At 24.2% G+C, this 15,150-nt stretch overlaps 1 protein-coding gene across 2 annotated transcripts in view; it reads left to right on the top strand.

Moving 5' to 3' along the window:
• The first annotated feature begins 7,541 nt into the window (after positions 1-7,541).
• Positions 7,542-15,150, top strand: part of LOC117168352 (uncharacterized protein At4g17910) — a 16,097-nt gene continuing 8,488 nt past the window's right edge. Inside the window, exon 1 of one of the 2 annotated variants that reach the window (XM_033353931.1) lies at positions 7,542-7,866. The gene's annotated coding sequence lies outside the window, so the exon portion shown is untranslated. The remainder of the gene's footprint in view (positions 7,867-15,150) is intronic. The other variant, XM_033353932.1, reaches the window with a different exon arrangement.

Genomic DNA, 15,150 nt, shown 5'->3' with positions numbered 1-15,150 from the left:
CAAATAATTCTGTATATTGCTAACAACGTACGTGTATATTTCGAGATTATGTGTGTTACAATTCACCCGAGCGTTACTTCCAAACTACACAATATTTTTGGCCGAAAACTTTGGACTTACAAATAAACATAGTAACTAATCTCCCAGAATTAACCTTGCTTGCAGGCAATCAAAAAAGTTTATTTCATAAATAATTTCCAGATTATCGGAGAGGCAGAGATGAAAAACGACGTAACCTGAAAATAATGCATATGCATAAGATTTTTATTTAGCACAATAAATTTTTTTGTTATTATCCCTTAAAAAAGAGTCCGGGAAGGTCCGTTATGATATTTTATAGCATCTCCGAATTCAGTTTTTTTAAATTTTCATTTTTGTGGAAAAAAAGCCGGGGAAACTGTAAGTATCACATGCCCTTAACCCACGTAAATAAAATGGAGGTATGATGTGAAATATAAATAGTTATCATAATAAACTTTTGAAAAAGGATTGTATTAATGTTTGACCTATAGTCTATTATTATTTTATTATTTGTTATTATTCATTTAAAAAATCATATGATTATAATTTTAGCGCACGCCTATTTTTGAACTGAGTAGAATTTCGTTTGCAATCATAATTTTTGCAAGAGCTACTTTTTGGAAAATGTGTGGGTTAAAAAATCATATAGTCGAATTTAAATATTTCATATATTATATTACATGTAATTTTATTTATAATTTATGTTTCAATAACAATGCTTCAGTATAATTTTAAAATAAATTATCTATATCATGTAAGTGTATATAATTCGATATCAATTTAGCGATTTTGAATTTGGCGGGGAACCAAAATGGCGGCTTGCATATTCCCATCTAATATAGTACCTTAAGGCCATGTGATGTGTGGGTCACGTGACCAGATTCCTATCTTACCGCCACTTTTTTATTTCCTAACTTATATTCACACGAAACGCCACACTGAATTAAAAATTTGGGATACTAAACAAGAAGCACTAAGAATGATGGGTCTGGTCATAAATTTGTATAATTATGAAAAAGTTTTTTTGTTATGAATAATTTTTTTGCTTTTTTTATAATTATTAAAGTTCAGGACCAGACCCATCTTTCTTAGTGCTTCTTATTTATTATCCCAAATTTTCAACTCGATGTGGCGCTTCGCGTGAAAATAAGTTGGGAAATAAGAAAGGTGGCGATACGGTAGGAAACTAGTCATGTAAAAGTGAATGAAAATGATGTACCAGGTGCTAAATTATTGCATAAGAAGGTGGAAAAAATACCTTTGGTAGTGAAAAAGGTTGTTAAATTGCAGAAAACAATGTTCCAAAGGAAAAAAGCAGCAACTTATTGACGGGTATGTGGAATGCAGATTAGGTTTGCACTGCGTATAGTGTAAGGTTTCAACAGTGAAAAAATAGTGTTTTGCATAAAAGTGAAATAATTTTAATAATCACAAAATATAAAAAAAGGTTGATAAAGCATTTTTAAAGATGCAGTTGAAAATGAATTGATACCTATCATTATAAGTGGGTTGTCAGTTTTGAAATTCACCTAGCTTTCAAATTACTGAAATAAATGCAAATGCGATTTTTTTAGTCTGAATATTTTTCTCTGAAAATTCGTACACTAGAAGAAATATGAATAGAAAAGGGTGAAAAAATTGTTTGTAATAAATACGTGAAACTGAAAGAAGTGAAAATATTTTTTCATTCATGTTTTTATATAGTACTTTTTAAATCCGGGTGACCGCTTGACGAAGAATGTAGGAATTTTTTGTAACAGACGAGAAATACGTAAGTAAATTCATTTTTTGACTGGGAATTTGATAAATTTTTTGGAAGAAAAATACATCTAATCACTTAAAATATTACAAATGTCGTATCGCACGATAATTTACAATAAGCTCAATTAAGAATTTTTAGGAATGTTTATTATTATTATAATATAATATATAATGTTATATAATAATTTGTTTTTAAGCGTGAATTTGCAATGTAAAGAATTTTAAAATGCACGTTTGGAAGACTTGAAAGAATTAATAATCCACAGGATTAGAATTTGAACATTTTTGATAAAAAAATGTGTTGAGTTGAACAACTGTAAAGAGATGTAAATAATGTCATGACTTTTTTTTTAATAAACTGAAGATCGAGTATAAATAATCGAACAATACTTCCTTTCGAAAAACGATTATTAGTTAAAATTAATAGAATGCAATGAGCAAATGTAAGTATCCTTGTTTACATCCTTCATGCTTGAAAAATACTCGTCTCTGCGCGCAGATAACCTCACCCATATATCACTTTTATTGCATTTCGCGCAATTTTTAATATTCTTTTTAAGTGAACCATCGGGAATGTCACCCTTTCAATATATTAAACAGGGTTATGGAAATATATTTAAATAATAAATACATTCCAAGTAGGACTTTGACAGACTGTCACTTTTGCACTTTCCAAAACAGCACCTCTTGTGCGCACCAACCTTTTTTCTTTTCAATGGATTTTCTCCTGGTTTATTAGACATTTCTTTTCTGGGAAGTTTTTTAACTTCCAATTGTTTGAAATAGTTTTTTTTCGTCAATGTTTACTATTCCCACATAAGTTTCTGCCAAAATAGACCGAAACTCACATGGAAGTGCTATATACTTTTAGCGCTTGCGCAATGTTGTTTTCTTAAATGAAAAGGTCTATTGGGATCTGAAATACAGCGATATGCCATCTGGTGGCTAAATTTGGCACTAAAATAACGGGGTCGTTTTTAAAAAGCTGTGTGCGATTCCGGTGATATTCAGAGTAGAATATAAATATATTTTTTGAATGCTACGATTTAAATCGTCAAATTAAAAAAAAAATGTCCGATAATGGAGAAATAGACGATCTAGGTACGAAATTCAGTCCGAGGAAAAGCAAAAGTAAAAGATTTTGCTCTGTTTTCCGATGTTCAAGCAACGCTAGCAAAAACCTAGATGTTAGATTTCATCAATTTCCCTTGCCTAAAAAAGTTTTTGTTAAAGTGGTTAATAAAAATAAGTATGAAGAAATGATCGATCGGAGAAAGCGATAGGAAAATGTTCTAAAACTGGAGAAGTAGGTAACCTCAAACATATGTGTGCTTGTTCTCTGCATTTTAAAAGTGAGGATTACTCATTTCGAACGGATCAGTTCACATTGATTTCTAGAGCAAAATATATTTTCTAATATTTTGAATTTACCAATAATTTGGATATACCATTTGAGTCATCTTAATTGTCCATAGTTTTATTTTATAACCTCAGAATTTTGATAGAAACTGATTACAAGTTCCCTAAAATACATGAAGCAAAATCGTTTTTATTTTTTATACTATCGGAAATATTTTGAAAACTTGTGTTTTGCCTGCTTGAAGTTTTTTCAGAAACTGCCAAGAAAATATTAATATTATTATTAAAGTGAATAATTTTCTTCTTTATATATAAAAAAACATGCTCAATTATTATCTGAAAATGTACTTTTTGTAGATTGCAGTGCAATCTACAATGTCCAATGTGGCGTGGTAATGAAAAAGCTAATGTATTCGTTTAACTCGCATAATAAAAAAGCGTGGTATTGTAATTATTCATTGCGATTAATCGTCTACGAATAATCGTATCTCTGATACGCAGAATATTAATGAAAATTAAATTGTGTATTTTTAGTATATGTGAGTAAAGCACTAAATTATTTACATTTGATAAAATATTTCAAAAAAAGTGATAAATAAGTCTTTAATTATATTTTCAGTAATGTCTGATATAGAATATTAAATTTGTCAGCATTAATTGTTTAAATACTAAATGAATGAGTAAATACATTTCTTATTGTGTTATGTTTATTAATTTTATGTAACTGCACTAAATATCTGTTCCTCTTTTTAAGTTTTTGATGAATATTGTATAAAAAAATTATGTACACTTAAATATCATTACAATTGTTTAAACAATAGAAATACTTGTTTTCTCCTTCCAAAAGGTTTCTGGTTTTAAATAATATGAAATTTTTTCAAATGATCAATATCGGAGCTGTTCTTCCCTTACAAAACTGTACTACAGGGATGACTACAGGATAACTACAGCCGAAAAATAATAATTAGGTTTGTCTATACCTAATCTTAAAATCTTTAAATTTTAAATGCATCAAATTTTTAAATTTATTAGTATTAGATTTTTCAGAAGGATCTATGTAATTATAAGGTTTTAAGCTTTAAGAATAATTTACAGGAATAAACTTATAGATTTAAAAACATATAAACTGTTACAGATTGAACTACTTTCAAACTTAAACATTAAAAATTGTGGCACTTTACAGGTAAAATAGTTCGAAATTGAACTGAAAACATACGTGATTATCGCAACAACTATTCAGTGGGCACAAACTTTGGCGACGTCTTTACGACATCGTTACGACATCTTTATGACAACTTTACGACATCCTCTGTCCATGTCGTTTAGGTGTCTTTACGACATCATAAATAAGTCGTACGATCTGACGACGTCTACGATATCGCAAAGACACCGAAACGACATGGACATAGGATGTCGTAAAGATGTCGTAACGACGTCGTAAAGACGTCACAAAATGTTGTGCCCACTGGGTATTTTTCCTTTCCAGTATGGACGTTTTGCTACATTTTAGCATATCAAATACTAAGAATTTATTTTAAATCTTCAAAATTTTGTAAACTAAGTTTAAAATTATAAAATTAAGGAATTATTAAGTTAAAATCAAGCAGCTGAGAAACCCGAATTTAAAAATGTTATTTGTTAAGTCTCTAAATTTTTACTTATTCAAATCAAATCGAAAGAAGATTAAAAATGCACATTTCTCATATATTTCTTATGGCATAAATTTTAAATAAACAAAGTTACAGGATGGTTTTAACGCGTTAATTATAATTAAAACATTTAGAGTTTTCTGATAACTGAGCATTTTGAATTTATAGTTATATATTTCCACTTGGATTTCCACTTTGTTTTGTCTACGACCACTTTTTGATTAAAAAATCTTTGGTCTGTAATAGTATTTTTAATATTATTATTAATATTAATTAATTAGTATTAGGATTTCTATTATAGTATTAGTATTTTTTTCAAAAATTTTATTGATAGATTAGAAAATTTCATTTAAATGAAAAAAATACTCCAAAATTATCCTAATGACATTTCTAAATTCTATTAAAATTCAAAAAGTTATATGCTTTTCAAAATTTTTAAAAACGTTTAAAACGTTGTTTTCAGTAGATTTGAACCTTCAGAATAAGAGAGTTTTATCATGAGAATGTAATCGTCAAAGCCGTTAGTGCTTTGAGAACCTTCTTTAAGAACAAATCGAAAAAAATGTATTAAAAAAAGCTATTTAAAATTTTTTAATTTAAATTTTCGCTGAACTCGACCCGAACAGATCGCGCACTCTGGTGAGTGGCAAGTTCGCTTATTCCGTAAGAGGGTCTCAGCGCCCTGGACTCTGGTTCTCAGATAGAGTTCTTAAATTCCCGAGAATTCAAGTTCAGGTTATATAACCGAGAATATGACAGAATTTAGGAGAATTTAAAAGAATTTAAGCGAATTTATGAGTTTTAAGAATATTTTTATTGTTCAGATTATATCAACGGTTGAATAGAAATTATTTTCTAACTCAGACATATTCAGGAATTTAAAATATGCAAAACAGTAGCTCAATAATTATTTAACACTGTTAGAGTGAAACTCTATAATAAATATCAGCACTTTAATCTTATGATATTTTTTACCATAGAATATTTTTTAAGCAGAATAAAACAGTGTTTCATATACAAAATTTAAATTTCCAAATGTATTAATTCATTTCAAACAAAAAAAAAGAAGTTTTTTCTACTTTAAAAGATAAAATTTTAACAAAATACTGGAATTTTCAACGAAATAATTGAATTTTGAAGATAATAGTTGAATATTCAACCTAAAAAGACCTAATTGCCAACTAAAAAGTGCCATAGTTTATATTTTAATAAAAAAAAGAGTGCAATTAACAGAACAAAGAACATAATTTTAAAACCAAAAAGACGAATTGCAAACAAATAAAGATTTTTCACCCAAAAAATAAGTAAAAATTTATCTAAATTATTGAACCATCAAACCAGAAGACAAATTTTCTTTACAAAAATTCAATTTTCAAACGAAAAATATGACTGTTCAACAAAAAATTAATTTTCCACGAAGCAGATGCATTTTTAAGCGCAAAAAAAAGGAAATTTCAAACTAAAAAATTATTTTCTACAACAACAAAAAAGCGAATTTTTAATTAAATAATATCAATCTTCAAAAAATGTAAAAGTTACATTTTCTGTTAAAAAATGAAATCTAAAAAAAAAAGAAGTATTTTCCACTAAACAGTTAAATTTTCTACCAAAAAATAAGCCTTCAATCTAAAAAATTTCACAATGTGGTTCAACTTTGACCCAAGTAGTTTAATTTTCAATTAAAAAAGATTAATTTTCAACAAGATAATTAAACTTTTAACCAACGAGATAAACTTTTCAACTTAAAATATAAATCTTTAACAAAAAAGTGATTTATTAACAAAGCGATTAAACCAAATGTTTTAAACAAATTAGTTGAATTTTCAAGCAAAGAAGAACGATTTTTAACCAAAAAGTTGCATTTTCATACAAGAAATGAAATTTCTTCTATAACAGATGAACTTTTAAATCAAATAGAAAAATTTTCAAAGGAAAGAGTTGAATTTTCTGTGGAAAAAGATTTTAGTCGAGTCTTCACGATCTGAATTTTTTAACAAGAAACAATTTTCTAAAAAAAATGAATTTTCAATCCAAAAAGAAGAATTTTTAACCAAAAAGGATGATTTTTTAAACAAAATTGTGGAATTCTCTAGCAAATAGTTGTATTTTTATAAAAAAATATGAATTTTATCTTAAAGCAGAAGAATTTTTTATTACAAAAGAAGTTGTGTTTTCATTAAAAAAAGATTCCAGTTGACTTGGTAACATCAAGAATTGAATTTTTGTAACAAAAAAATAAGATTCGACGAAAAAATTTAATTTTTAATCTAAGAAGACGAATTTTTTTAACCAAAAAGGATTAATTTTTAACAAAATGGCTCAATTCTCTACCAAATAGTTGCATTTTATCGAAAAATATCAATTTTTTACTAAAACAGATAAATTTGTAATAAAAAAAAACTTTTTTTATAAGTGGAACTTTCATTCAGCAAATATTTCAGTTTCTTGTTTCAATACGAAAATATAAATTTTAAACAAAAAGTAAATTTTCTGCGAAACTCTAAATTAAAAAAAGATGAAATTAAAAAAAAAAAGAGTTGAATGTTCAACCGAAAAGTTAACGAAAAAATGTCAATTTTCTATTAATTAAAATAAATTCTGAGATTCTCATAAATTCTCAGAGAATTTATTTCTCGTTTATATTCTTGGTAATATTCTCGTTACCGTTCTCAAAGTAATATAACCGGCTCAGAACTCTATTCTCAGAGCGGTTCTCACACTTCATGGGCATTACTATAAATCTAGACAAGTCTATGCTTTAAGCACTAAAATAACAAAGATGACAACTGACAAAGATAACAAATAACAAGTGTCGAAATTGGTAAAAATACTGTTTACTTTCAGATACGTGTACAATATATTACATATATATTGAAAAAAGATTTTAAAATATATAAATTTAATCACGCAGTACTGGAGGAATGTTTATACATACATTTTTAAGGTTGTTGGACCTAAGTTCTAACCTCAAAATGAAAATGTCTAATATTATTCGAAAATGAAAATTCGGAACCTATTTTTCTTTTGCCATGATTTTTTTTCGTTTGAAAAAAATATCGTCACTTTAACAAATTCCGTGAGTATTTTTTTTCATTTTTGTATCAAAAGTTTATTATAATCTGTGTAAACTGAGAAAATATTAGATTTTTAAAAATATAAAAATTTGTTTTCTTCCTGGTGGAATTTTTTTTTACTAATAAGCCCATTAAGTGAGAGTGAGTGCAACTATTTTGATAAAAAATTACATATAAATATAATGCAATAATTAAAATTTTTATTGAAAAAATTAATTTTTTCAACAACAAAAAAAAAACGAATTTTCCATAAAATAGTCGATTTTTCAACCAACGATATTAACTTTCTATCAAAAAAGACGAATTTTTCAACCAAAAAGATCGATTTTAAACATCAATTTTAAAGAAAGAGGATTCTAAAAAAATATAAACGAATTTTCAACATTATATTTGAATCCTGGACCAAAAAGACTAGTTTTTTAACTAAAAAAAAATAAATTTTCAATTTAAAAGGCTACATTTTCGGAATATTTAAACTTTTAATTAAAAAAATTAAGTGTTTACAAAAAAAAACGAATTTTCAAAAAAATAGTTAAATTTTTAGGTAAAAAGATTAATTCTTAACTAAAACTTGGAGCAAAAAATGAATTTTCAACTAAAAAGATTAACTTTTTACCAAAAAAGACGAATTTTTTAACCAAAAAGATGAATTTTCAACTAAATTGATGGAATTTGCAGCTAGATTAATCAAATTTTCAGTTTAGAAACGGATTTTCGGCAACAAAAAGCAACAAATTTTCAAGAAAATACTTTAATTATCAGTTCAAAAAATGGATTTTCAGTAAAATGTACATTTTCCACTAAAATTATCAATTTTAAACCAGTATAGTTTATTTTTTAACAAAAAGACGAGTTTTCAACCAAGAAGATTAATTTTTTTTACTCAAAAAGACGAATTTTCAACAAAAAAACATGAATTTTCAAGTAAAAAGAAAACAGATGAATAGAAAAATATTTTTAAACAAAAAAAAATTCTTAACAAAATAGATCAATTTTGAAATAAAACGATGAATTTTCAAATAAAATTATGGAATATCCAACGAGATTAGTTAAATTTTCAGTTTAGAAACGGATTTTCAATAAGAAATTTTTAAGAAAACGGTGAAATTATCAGCTAAAAAAATCAATTTAGAATAAAAAAAACGAATTATCAACAAAATAGTTAATTTTCATTCAAAAAGATGAATAATTTTAAATTGCTAGGTAAAAAAAAAAATTATTTTCGACAAAATCGTTCAATTATTAACCAAATTAGTTAAATTTTCAACAATATATTTGAATCCTGGACCAAAAGTACGAATTTTTTACTAAAAAAATACAAATTTTCAACCAAATAGTTAATTTTTCAACATAAAAAGATGCGCAGTTTTTACTGCATATCTTTCACCAAAAAATAAACTTTGAACAAGAAAAATAATGAATTTTCAAACAAAAATATTAAATTTCAACCAAAAAAGACGAATTTTTCAACAAAGTGGTTGAGTTTTCAGATAAATTTTCAACCAAATAATTTAATTTTAAATTTAAAAGTCTACATTTTTAACTAAACATGGAATAATTAAACTTTTGATTTAAAAAATTAAGTGTTTACAAAATTTCTACCAAAAAAGACAAATTTTTCAACCATAAAGATGAATTTTGATCTAAATTGATAGAATTTTCAGCTAGATTAATTACATTTTCAGTTTAGAAATGGATTTTCAACAACAGCAAAAAATAGATTTTCAAGAAAATAGTTAAATTATCAATTAAATTTTTGGCTTGAAATTTTCATAATTTGGTTGATAATTTCATTATTTGGATAAAAAATTAATTTAATTATGAAAATTCGTGATTTTTTATAGAAAATTCTTTATTGAAAATGTATACTTTTTGGTGGAAAATTCAACAAGTTTTTAAGTGCAAATATTGCGTTAAAAATATAACTTTAAAAAAAAATAATGATCTAAATCGGAAATTTATCTTTTTGTTTAAAAATTCAACTATTTTTTTAAATCACCTGTTTTTGGGTAAAAAATAATCTTCTTGGCTGAAATTTCCACTATTGGAATGAAAATGTTTCTATTCTGTTGAAAAATCGACTTTTTTTAGTAGAAAAACATTCTGATTGGTTGGAAATTAATATTTTTTGTTAAAAAATTTTATTTTTTATTTTATTTTTTTTTGTTAAAAATTAACCTCATTGGTAGAAAATTTAATTTTTGTTGTTAAAGATTCATAATTTTAGTTGAAAATTGAATCATTTTGTTCAGAATACGTTTTTTAAATTTTAAATTCACAAATTTATCGTTTTTAGTTGAAAGTTCAATTGTTTGGTTTGAAATTTGTATATTTTGTTAAAAATACGTCTTGTTTGGTAAAAAAATTAATCTTATTGGTTGAAAATTTCACTATTGCGAAAAAATGCAATTATTTTGTTGAAAATTATACTTTTTTAGTAGAAAAATAATGTTCTTGGTTGAGAATTAATCATTTTAATTCAAAATTGATTTATTTGCTTGAAAACTCAAATATTTTCTTATAAATTTTAATTTTTGCTAGAAAATTAATCTTATTGATTGAAAATTCATTTATTTGGATGAAAATTTATGTATTTTTTAAAAAATTCGACTTTTTTAGTGGAAAATTATTATTTTTGGTTTGAATTTCAACTATTTGGTTGAAAATGGACCTACTTTTTAATTTTTTTTTCCTGCTGAGTATTTACCATTTAATTTAAAAATTCATTGTTTTTGTTGAAAATTCAACTCTATATTTGACTAAAAATCTTTTTTTGGTAGAAAATTCCACTATTTAGATGAAAATGCACGAATTTTGTTAAAAATTCGACTTTTTTAGTAGACAAATAATTTTCTTGGTGGTAAATTCACCTTTCTGATTGAAAATTGATTTATTTGTTTGGAAATTCAACTATTTTGTTATAAATTTTGATTTTTGTCAGAAGATTATTCTTATTTTTTGAAAATTTCTTTATTTTGACGAAAATTGATGTATTTAGTTAAAAATTCGACTTTTTGAGTAGAAAATTAATCTTTTTGGTTTGAAATTCAACTATTTGGTTGAAAGTGAAACTAATTTGTTAAATTTTTTTCTGCTCAATATTCATCATTTAAATTAAAAATTCATCATTTTGGTTGAAAATTTAACCACATAATTGATTAAAAATCTTCTTTATTGGTAGAAAATTAACTTTCTTTGTTAAAAATTCAAGTGTTTGGTTGAAAGTTGACCTAAATTGTTAAAAAGTTTTTTTTTTGTTAAAAAATCATCTTGCTTGATTAAGAACGGAGTTTTAGTTAAAAATTCAACTGTTTAGTTAAAAATAAACTTATTTTTTGCAAATGTGTATTTTTTGGTAGAAATTTATTCTTATTGGTTAAAAATTTTATTTTTTGTTGTTCAAGATTTATAATTTCAGTTCAAAATTAAATTATTTTGTTGAAAATACTTTTTTTTTAAATTTTAAACTCAAATATTTCTTGATTGAAATATCTACTACATATAATATTTTTAGTTGAAACTATTAATCTTGTTTTGGTAGAAAATTAATACTTTTGGTTGAAGATTCATAATTTTAGTTAAATAATTATTTCTGGTGTTTATGTTATTTTTGTTGTTAAAGATTCATAATTTTAGTAAATAATTCTCTTTTTGGTTGAAAATTTAATTATTTTGTTAAATATCAGTTCTGTGATTGAAAATTAATTTTCTTTTCTAACCGAAAATATAAACAATTTCATTTTTGGTCACATTTTTATCTTTTTTAGTTAAAAATTCAATTTTTTGCTATGCAGATTGTGTATTTTATTAAAAATACGTCCTTTTTGCAGAAAATTAATCTTATTGGTTAATAATTGAACCATTTTGTCAAAATTAAATTTGCTTACCTAACAATTGAACTATTTCATTATAGGTTGGAAATTTATATTTTTTACTTGAAAATTCAATTATTTCGTTGAAAAATTCATGTCTTTTGTTCAATACTCGTCCTTTTTGGTAGAAAATTAATATTATTGGTTGAAAATTCCTTTATATGGATGAAAATGCATGGATTTTCTAAAAAATTCGACTCTTTTGGTACAAAATTAATTTTATTGGTTGAAAATTCAACTTCTTGATAAAAAATTTCACTATTTGGATGAAAATGCACGCATTTTGTTGAAATTTCGACTTCTTTTAGTAGCAAAATAATCTTCTTGGTTTGAAATCCAACTGTTTGGTTGTTTCCAGGATTTATTATTTAAGTTGAAAATCAATTTTTTTAATTGAAAATTTAAATATTCCAAGAAGTTGAGTTTTCAACAAAAAAGATGAATTTTTAAACAAAAAGATTAATTTACGACCAAAAAAGACGAATTTTTAACAAAATTCATGACTTTCCGAACCACGAATTTGAAATTTCAACTAAAAAAGAAGAATTTTTAATAAAATCCTAGAATTCTCAACCAAAAAGTTAAATTTCTAAGAAAGAAAGAAAAAAAATTGCATAATTTTCAAGAAAGTAGTTCAAATTTAAAATCATAATATAAATTGTTTTTAGATTTTTCGTTGAGAATGTACTTCATTTTACTTGAAAATTCAATTACTTGCGTTTAAAAGCTAAACTCTTTTTTTAACTAATTTTGTTTTTGGAAGATTCTTCATTGTAATTAAAAATTTATCTCTTTATAAAAATGTAACTACATTTTTGGTAATATAATTTTTCAGCGAAAAATTTAACTATTTCAGTATAAAATTGAACTTTTTTCTGAAAATCATATTTTCCTCCTTAATAATTCATGAATTTTGTTAAAAATTCGTAGAAAATCAATGTGTTATTTTGAATTCTTTTTCGTTGATATTTTAACTTTTTAGTTCGAAATTTATGAATGTCGTTAAAAATTCGTCTTCAGTTGTAGAAAATTAATCTTTTTTTTTTTAATTATTCATCTTTTTTTTCGTTGAAACTTACACATTTTGGTTGAGAATTCTGGTATTTTGTTTAAAAATTCGTTTTTTTTTGTAGTAATTAACCTTTTTGTTTAAAAGTTCCTCTTTTTAGTTTGAAAATTAAACTTTTTTTGATCGGAATTTACGAATTAAATGAAAAATTTGTTCTTTCTGGTAGTAAATTAATCTTTTTTAGATCAATTTTCAACTTTTTGGTTGAGAATTCTTAAATTTCATTAAAAAATTTTATTTTATGGTAATACAACATTCTTTTGTTTAAAAATTCTTTTTTAGTTGAAATTTCACATTTTTGGTTCGAAATTCATGAATTTCGATAAAAATTCGACTTTTTGCTAGAAAATTAATCTTTTTATTTAAAAATTAATCTTTTCTTTTAACTCACACTTTTTGGTTGAGAATTGTAGTATTTTGGTTAAAAATTCGTTTTTTTTTGTTAGTAAATTAACCTTTTTGCTTGAAAGTTCCTCTTCTTTAGTTGGAAATTAAAGTTTTTTATCGGAATTCATGAATTTAGTGAAAAATTTGTCTATTTAGGTCGTAAATTAATCTTTTTTAGTTCAAAATTCAACTTTTTGGTTGAAAACTCGTAAATTTGATTAAAAATTCATGTTTTTTGGTAGTAAATCAATCGTTTGTTTAAAAATTAATCTTTTTTTAGATGAAATTTCAACTTTTTGGTTGAGAACTCTTAAATTTAATTAAAAATTCGTCCTTTTCGGCAGTAAATTAATCTTTTTGATTTAAAAATTCATCTTTTTTAGTCGAAATTCAGGGATTAGTTAAAAAATTGTCTTTTCAAGTAGTAAATTAATTATTTCCAGTTCAAAATTTAATTTTTTGGTTGAGAACCCTTAAATTTGATTAAAAATTCTTATTTTTTGGTCAAACTGAAACTTTTTGGTTGAGAATTCTGGTTCAAAATTCGTTTTTTTTTGGTACTAAATTAAGCTTTATATTTCAAAATAAGAATTCCTAAATTCGATTCAAAATTCTTATTTTTTGGTAATAAATCAATCTTTCGTTTAAAAATTATTTTTAGTTGAAATTTCATCTTCTTGGTTCGAAAATGATGAATTTCGTTAAAAATTCATCAATTTTGGCAGAAAATTAATCTTTTATTTTTAAATTATTCATCTCTTTTTTTCGTTGAAACTTACACTTTTTGGTTGAAAATTTTACTGGTCTTTTTAAAATTCGTTGTTTTTTTCTGGTAAATTAATCTTTTTGTTTAAAAGTTCCTCTTTTTCAGTTGGACATTAAATTTTTTTTATCGGAATTCACGAATGAAATGAAAAATTCGTGTTTTCTGGTAGTAAATTAATCTTTTTGAGTTGAAAATTCAACTTTTTGGTTGAGAATTTTTAAATTTGATTTAAAATTCTTATTTTTTGGTAATAAATCAATCTTTTGTCTGAAAATTCTTTTTTAGTTGGAATTTCAATTTTTTGGTTCGCAATTTATGAATTTCGTTAAAAATCCGTTTTTTTTTTGCTAGAAAATTAATCTATTTGTTTAAAAATAAGGATTCTTAAATTTGATTCAAAATTCTAATTTTTTGGTAATAAAATCAATCTTTTGTTTAAAAATTCTTTTTTAGTTGAAATTTCAACTTTTTGGTTCGAAATTTATGAATTTCGGTAAAAATTCGTCTCTTTTTGGTAAAAAATTATTCTTTTTTTATTTCAAAATTCAATTTTTTGTTTAAGAATTCTTAAACTTGATTAAAAATTCTTATTTTTAGGTAATAAATCATTCCTTTGTTTAAAAATTCTTTTTTTATTAAAATTTCAATTTTCTGGTTCGAAATTCATGAATTTCGATAAAAATTCGTCTTTTTGATAGAAAATTAATCTTTTTATTTAAAAATTAATCCTTTTTTTCAACTTACACTTTTTGGTTGAGAATTCTAGTCTTTTGGTCAAAAATTCGTTTTTTTTTTTTTTTTGGTAGTAAATTAAACTTTTTGCTTAAAAATTCCTCTTTTTAGCTGAAAATTAAACTTTTTTGATCGGAATTCATGAATTTAGTGAAAAATGTGTCTTTTCGGGTTGTAAATTAATCTTTTTCAGTTCAAATTTCAACTTTTTGTTTTAGAATTCTTAAATTTGATTAAAAATTCTTATTTTTTGTTAATAAATCAATCTTTTGTTTAAAAATTCTTTTTTACTTGAAATTTCAATTTTTTGGCTCGAAATTTACGAATTTCGTTAAAAATTCGTCTTTTTTGGTAGAAAATTAATCTTTTTTTTTAATTACTCATCTTTTTTTTCGTTGAAACTGAAACTTTTTGGTTGAGAATTCTAGTCTTTTGGTTAAAAATTCGTTTTTTTTTTTTT

This window comes from Belonocnema kinseyi, chromosome 2 (assembly GCF_010883055.1).
Source record: "Belonocnema kinseyi isolate 2016_QV_RU_SX_M_011 chromosome 2, B_treatae_v1, whole genome shotgun sequence".
Lineage (NCBI taxonomy): Eukaryota > Metazoa > Arthropoda > Insecta > Hymenoptera > Cynipidae > Belonocnema > Belonocnema kinseyi.
This window is presented reverse-complemented; position numbering and strand designations above follow the sequence as displayed.